The following is a 6,600-nucleotide window of genomic DNA, read 5'->3' on the forward strand; positions in this document are numbered from 1 at the left end:
GTAGAGATATCCAGGGGCGTAGCCAGGAATACAGACTTGGGGGGGCCGGGTTGTAACAGAAATATACCAAATATAATTTTTAAGTCTATTGGATACAAAATTATCAACTTTCATATATTATTATATACTTGAACATGTTGGGAATTCAACCGAAATTTCAAACCTGTGAGAAACAAAAAAATAGAGAAAACAAAACGCCAAAAGTAAAACAATCACATACACAAGACAGTATTTACGTGGTTCGGCAATTTGCCTACGTCCACGGAGTTGCAGGGATTTCACTATTATCAAAGAAAATTACAATGTGCGGCTACAGTGTTTTTCTTTCTCAAAAACAACAATAAGACAAAACCCTAATCACCAAAAAATACAGCTTTTATATCCTGCGCACAGGATTCAAAATGGGTTACAAAATGGGCCAAAAATTTTTTGTCGGTCCAAGCCTCCGCTCCATGGACTAAGCCTCAGTAAATCTCCCATTATTCGGGTCAGGTCGGGTCATCAACCGAATCAAATCATGCCTGACGACGATTTTTCATGGAATAAAATTCATCCATTATCATCTCAATAGTGAAATTCCCTGCAATTTCCTTCTCTATATAAATTATCATATTATCTGCCAAAAACTCATCCTCCATTCTATTGCGAAGTCTTGTTTTTAACAACTTCATAGCTGAGAAAGCTCGTTCTGTAGTTGCTGTAGAAACTGGAAGGGTCAACACAAGACGAATAAGTCTATCAATCAAAAAATATATTTTAGACTTTCCTGAAATTTTTAATCCCCTACATAGCTCGGAAATTGTGCTCATATTCTGAAAATCTGGATGTTTTATCACATCAAGCTCATAATGTCGCAATTGAGACTCCAAAAGTTCTTGTTCATGTTCAGTGAAATCTTGAGGATAATATTTCTTCACCAAATTGCATATATCAACAATCTTGAATAATCTAAAAGCATCATTGGGATTTAAAGCTGAACTAAGAATGACAAGTTCCGTTGTTAGCTCACAAAATCTACTTTTCAATTCTTGCAATTGAAAGTCTATTGTAACTGTAAATATGCTAATTCTAAAATGATGTTCCATTGTTAAATTGTCATCTTGACGACGATATCTACCTCAACCTTTAGTGTAACGAGCATTCATATCAGGAATATCAATTTTATGTTGCTCACAAAATGATATAACACTAGCAAGTAAAGGCTCCCATCCATCATCTCTCAACTTTTGAATAAGTGATTTTGTAGTTGAAACTAAATGCATGGCATTTAAAAGGTCTTGAGATTGTTGTTGCAAAGCTTGACAAAGAACATTAGTAATTCCCATTATCTCTTTCATCAAATGCAAGATTAAAATAAATTCAAATGATGTTAATACATGATAAGCTCCATCGGCATCACCGCGTTGTTTATAATTAGCCCCTTCCTCAGAAATAGTGTTGATAACTTTGCAAGTAGCGTCAAACATTTTAATCAAACTACAAATAGATTGAAAATGAGATCCCCACCTAGTATCTCCAGCTCGTTGCAAAGTACCAATCTGGTTTGCACCTCTTCCAGTCTCAATTTCATTAGAAGCAATCATATTCTCAACTTGTTCTGCTTGAGCATGTTGCAATTCATCATTACGCTTACTAGAACCAACAACAATATTGATAATATTGACCAAATGATCAAAGAATTGATGAACATCTTTTACTTCTCTAGATGCTGTAACTAGAGCTAATTGCAACCTATGAGCCATACAATGTACATAATAAGCATATGGGCAATCTTTAAGAAAAAGAGCTTGTAATCCATTCCATTCACCACGCATGTTACTAGCCCCATCATATCCTTGACCTCGAATATTTTCAATGTGGAGGTTATAACGAGAAAGGACAGCACATATCTCATTCTTTAAAGTCAATGCAGTAGTGTCTCTAACATGCACAACATGAAAAAAACGCTCTTTAATAAAACCTTCTTTATCAACAAATCTCAAAATGATGGCCATTTGCTCTCTCTTCGACTCATCCCGAGCTTCATCAACAAGAATGCAGAATTTTGCATCTCCAATTTCTTCACGAATAGCATTTCGCACATTATTAGCAAGAATATGCAAAATCTCCTTTTGAATTGTAGGTGATGTATATTTAGCATTTCCAGGAGCATTTTCCAAGACAACACTAGCTACTTTGTCATTAAAAGTTGATGTGAATTTTATCAATTCAATGAAATTGCCTCTATTTTTTGAATCAAGACTTTCATCATGACCTCTAAAAGCACAAGCTTGGAATGCTAGCCATCGAGCACACTCTATTGAGGTTTTGAGCCGCAACCGATTATTCTCTAATTCTTTTGACGTTTGTTTCTCAATTAGCTTGTCAATATGTCGTGAATAATTATGTAAATCCTCGCAACATTTCACAGCAATTTTATGTGGAGAGTTTGGTTCTTTCCCTTCATGACGAATTAAAGGACAATTCATTCCATCTTTCACCTTTTTCCAATTATTAAAACCTGTTGAAATGAATACATCTGATCCGGGACGACCTATTGGTTTCTTACTAAAAAGGTAGCAAGGTAGACAATATAATGCATCCGTTGTAGGTGAGTATTCCAACCAAGTCTTATGTGAAACAAACCATGAAGGTTTAAATCGACGACGATGAGTATCATCATTGTATGGATAGACTATATTTTCAGGTTGGTATGGACCCTCTATGAGATAAGCTCGTCGGATTTCATCTTGTTTATTGATAGGAAATTCACATATTTGTTTACGTGTTCCTGGATCACGATCTATCTCTTCAGATTGAAGGTTTGGACATTTGGAGGGGTGTTCATCAGGCATCGAAATATTAACATTTGTTTCTATAGCCACAGGTGTCCTAATTTCTGAATTGCTAACATCTTTTTTCTTAAAGAATGCATCAATTGTTTTTCGTTTGCTCATAATTCTTTTAGCTTCAAGAATATGACTCAATTAACCTAAAAAGAATTTTAAAAAATAAAATTTTAATTAGAAATTTTTGCCTAGTTATATGAATGTTATTCATACTCAAAGAAAAAACAAAATTTTCACTGTAATTTAAACAATTAACCCATTTTTAATACAACTTTAATTAATAATAACCCCTCAAATAATTTAATTAATTTATCTTTTATAATGTATTGGTTAATTTAATTATATAGCTTTAATTATTAAACAATTAAACAATTAACTTTTAAACAATTAAATAATTCTTAAAAAATTGCAATAAATGATAGCAATAATTTAATTATTAGCTTTTGAATAAATATTAATTCTTATTTAATAATGTTGGTTTACACTAAAAACCAACACACAGTTACACACTGACCATTTCTCAAAAAAAGAAAGTTACACACTGACCATTGACCAATGAAAAGGGGTAACCGGATAAGATAAAGACAAAGAGAAAAAAAAAAACAAAAAAGGTAAAGATCAACCAATGCATAAGATAAAGACAAACAGAAAAATAAAAAAAAGGTAAAGATCAACCAATGAATGACTTAACGTTTGCTATTAAAGTTAAAAGAATAAAAGGACTCAGGGCTCAGGCAGTATCATTTCCACTAAGCCATTCGGTCATTCAGTGAGATAGAGAGAGAGAGAGAGAGAGTCAGAGAGAAAAACCTTGAGGGAGGGCCGGAGCCGGAGCCGGAGCGGAGGAAGCAAGTTAAGCAACGAGTCAACGGCAGATCTTCGATGAGTGATGACCGATCTACCGTCTGGCGCCGACGATCTACAAAAATTTCGTTTCATTTTTCATTTTAGTGACAGTGAGATAAACAGAGAGAGAAAAAGAGAGAAATACCTTGAGGGAGGGCCGGAGGGAGCACCGGAGTAGAGGCCGATCTCCGATCTGTGATGAGGGGCGAGCGACGACGGCGACGACGAGCGAGCTTCGGCATCGCGGCGACGTGACCGTGGGTTTGTTGGGGTTTGGTTTTTATTTGTGTATTGGAGATTTTTTTTTTTTTTTTAAAGATAAAAACCTCTGTCTCTATGTGTTCTCTGTGTTTCTTTCTGTGTTCTCTGAGTGTTTGGTTTGCTGTTGAGTTTGATTTGCTGTTGAGTTTGATTTGCTCTGTATAGGCAATATCGGGCATTGGGGTATGCATTCTCTGCCACCGATTTGATTTCTCTGGCAGGGACGTGATGGGTGGATTTTCATTTTCTGATTCTCTGTAATTTTTTTTTTTTTTTTTTCGGTTGAGAATGCGTGGGCTTGCCTGAGCGAGCTACTGGGCTCACCGTGGGCTTAGCTTGCCGTGGGCTTCTCTGTAAATTTTTTTTTTTTTTCAGATTTTAGTTCAATTTTTTTTGGGCTTTTTTTTTTTTTTTTTTGTGCTTGAACGTAGAACAGATTTTTTTTTTTTTTTTTTAATTTGAGGATGTTTCTAATTTTTGATTGAGGCCTAGGAGAATGGGTGAGAAATTGGTAGGGGGGGCCGGCTGTCTAAGGTTGGGGGGGCCTAATTATTTTTTCTTCATAGTCTAATGGGAAATTTTTTTTTTTTTGCAGGGGCCACGGCCCCCCCAAGCCACTACGTGGCTCCGCCCCTGGAGATATCAATGGCTAACCAAGATCAAGACATGGTTGATCTTCACCCTGCCAAAATTGCCAAGTTGTACCGTTGGATGTATATATTGCATCCACAGACTCGCAAAAATATCATGCATCTTGAGTCACTGCAGAGTATTACACAACCCTTGACAAAGTGGTTCACTGACTTGATAACAAAGCCTTTTTTCCCAGCAGAAGATACTGCCAGATTCAGGGAGACCGTGAATGAGGTTCCAAATTTGTTGAAGAGTATCAGTGATGCAGCGAGGAGGCAGTACTTAGGTAAGGTGATAAAGGCCTTCGGAGAGATGATGGGGTCTGACTTCTCATATGATCAAGGTGATAAACTCGAACAGGAGGCTAAAAGATTGGAACAAGATTCCGGCATAATGTTAGCTGCAGCAAGTGGTGGTGTAACATTCAAGAAAGAAGAAGGTCTCAAGGCTTCAGAACAAAGAGAGCAAATACTGAGTAAAAGTGAAGAAGGATTCAAGAAAGAACGAGTTGGTAGAACTGGAAAGAAGAGTTCGATGGAGTGTGTAAGGTTGAATTTATTCAACCATCTAATTGGCTTTATTCCGTGCCAAATTTTCTTGTAATTCAGCATTTAGTAACCCTGTATTTAGGTGGGTTTGATGTAAGGATAGTGAGTGAGATAGAGTGAAGATTGCTCAAGAGTGTGCAAGAAAACAGGGACTCGCGGTTAGGACTCGCGGCTGCAAGCCGCCAGAAGCAGCACACGTGCCAAGCATGCTGGAAGATGAACAGTCATGCTAGCTGGAGCATTACAGGATAAAACAGGACAACTGGCCATACGGTTATCTCGCGACTGGATCTCGCGACTTGTTCACGCCGCGAGGTCAAGCCGCGAGCCACCCCTGTTTTGTTAAACCTGACGTTTCACATTCCTCTCCCACTCCAGTATAAATACCCCTTTTACCCACGATTGAAAGAGAGTTTCCAGAGAGAATTTTGAGAGAGAAACCCTAAAGAAAAACCAGATTGTTTCACCCACAATCTCTACCTTAGAGTCTCTTCAAATTCCTCAACTCTCTTCCTCTCTATTGTCAAATCCTTGAGATGCATTATACCAAACCTGGTTCTCACCATCATCATCACTGTGAGACAGTTGTTTGGATTTCTGGGAAGCAGTTACGAAGGAACCAATCTTCATTGGTTGATGCTATGGTCCAGTAGCGGAATCCGGGAAGTTAGAAAAGAAAAAGGTTCGACGCAACCTCGTTGGAGCAAGAAGCTTGGAGGGCTTAGGTGCACTGGGTAGATTAGGCTTGGAGGGTCTATTGCTGTCCTTGTATCCCAACTGTATTTTCTAGTGGATTGCTTACCGCTTGGAGGGCGGCGGAGAGGTTTTACGCCGAGGGCTTCGGTTTCCTCTTCAATAACACATCGCGTGTTGTCTTTGTGTTTGCATCTTCCTTCCTCTCTATCTTTGCCTTTTCATTTATCTGCTGTGGATTTTAATTTGTTATGGTTTAGATAGTATTTAATCAATTTCATATTATAGCATACGTTAAGTTTCCGCACACTAGTTGTTTGACATATTGCTTGAATTGATTAAGTTGTAATTTGGGGGTCTAAACGTTCAAAGGTGTTTTTACACGTTTTTTGAACTTTCAATTGGTATCAGAGCGGGTACACTGATATTGGTTTCATTACCATTGTGTGATCCTTGACTCCCTTTTGAGATGGATAGGTCTCAATCGCTAAATGCACCTCCATATTTTGATGGTAGTAATTATGCTTTTTGGAAGGTTCGCATGAGAGCTTTTCTGTGTTCTATTGATGAATCCGTTTGGGATGCTGTTGAGATTGGTTGGACCAAACCAGAGGCAGCCAAATCCACATGGGATAAGGCAGCACTTGCTGCATCTAATGCTAATAGTAAAGCACTCAATGCTATTTTCTGTGGTGTGTTTCCAGATGAATTTCACAGGATTTCTCATATTATCGTTGCCAAAGAAGTATGGGAGATTTTGGAAACTACCTATGAAGGCACAAAGAAAGTGA

The 6,600-nt window shown here is 37.7% G+C and overlaps 1 pseudogene; it reads right to left on the reverse strand.

Annotated features, from left to right (window-relative positions):
- Window positions 1–313: 313 nt before the first annotated feature.
- On the reverse strand, window positions 314–2,907 carry LOC115988391 (annotated as a pseudogene).
- Window positions 2,908–6,600: the final 3,693 nt, after the last annotated feature.

The sequence above is a fragment of the Quercus lobata genome, chromosome 5 (genome assembly GCF_001633185.2).
Source record: "Quercus lobata isolate SW786 chromosome 5, ValleyOak3.0 Primary Assembly, whole genome shotgun sequence".
NCBI classification, from domain to species: Eukaryota; Viridiplantae; Streptophyta; class Magnoliopsida; order Fagales; family Fagaceae; genus Quercus; species Quercus lobata.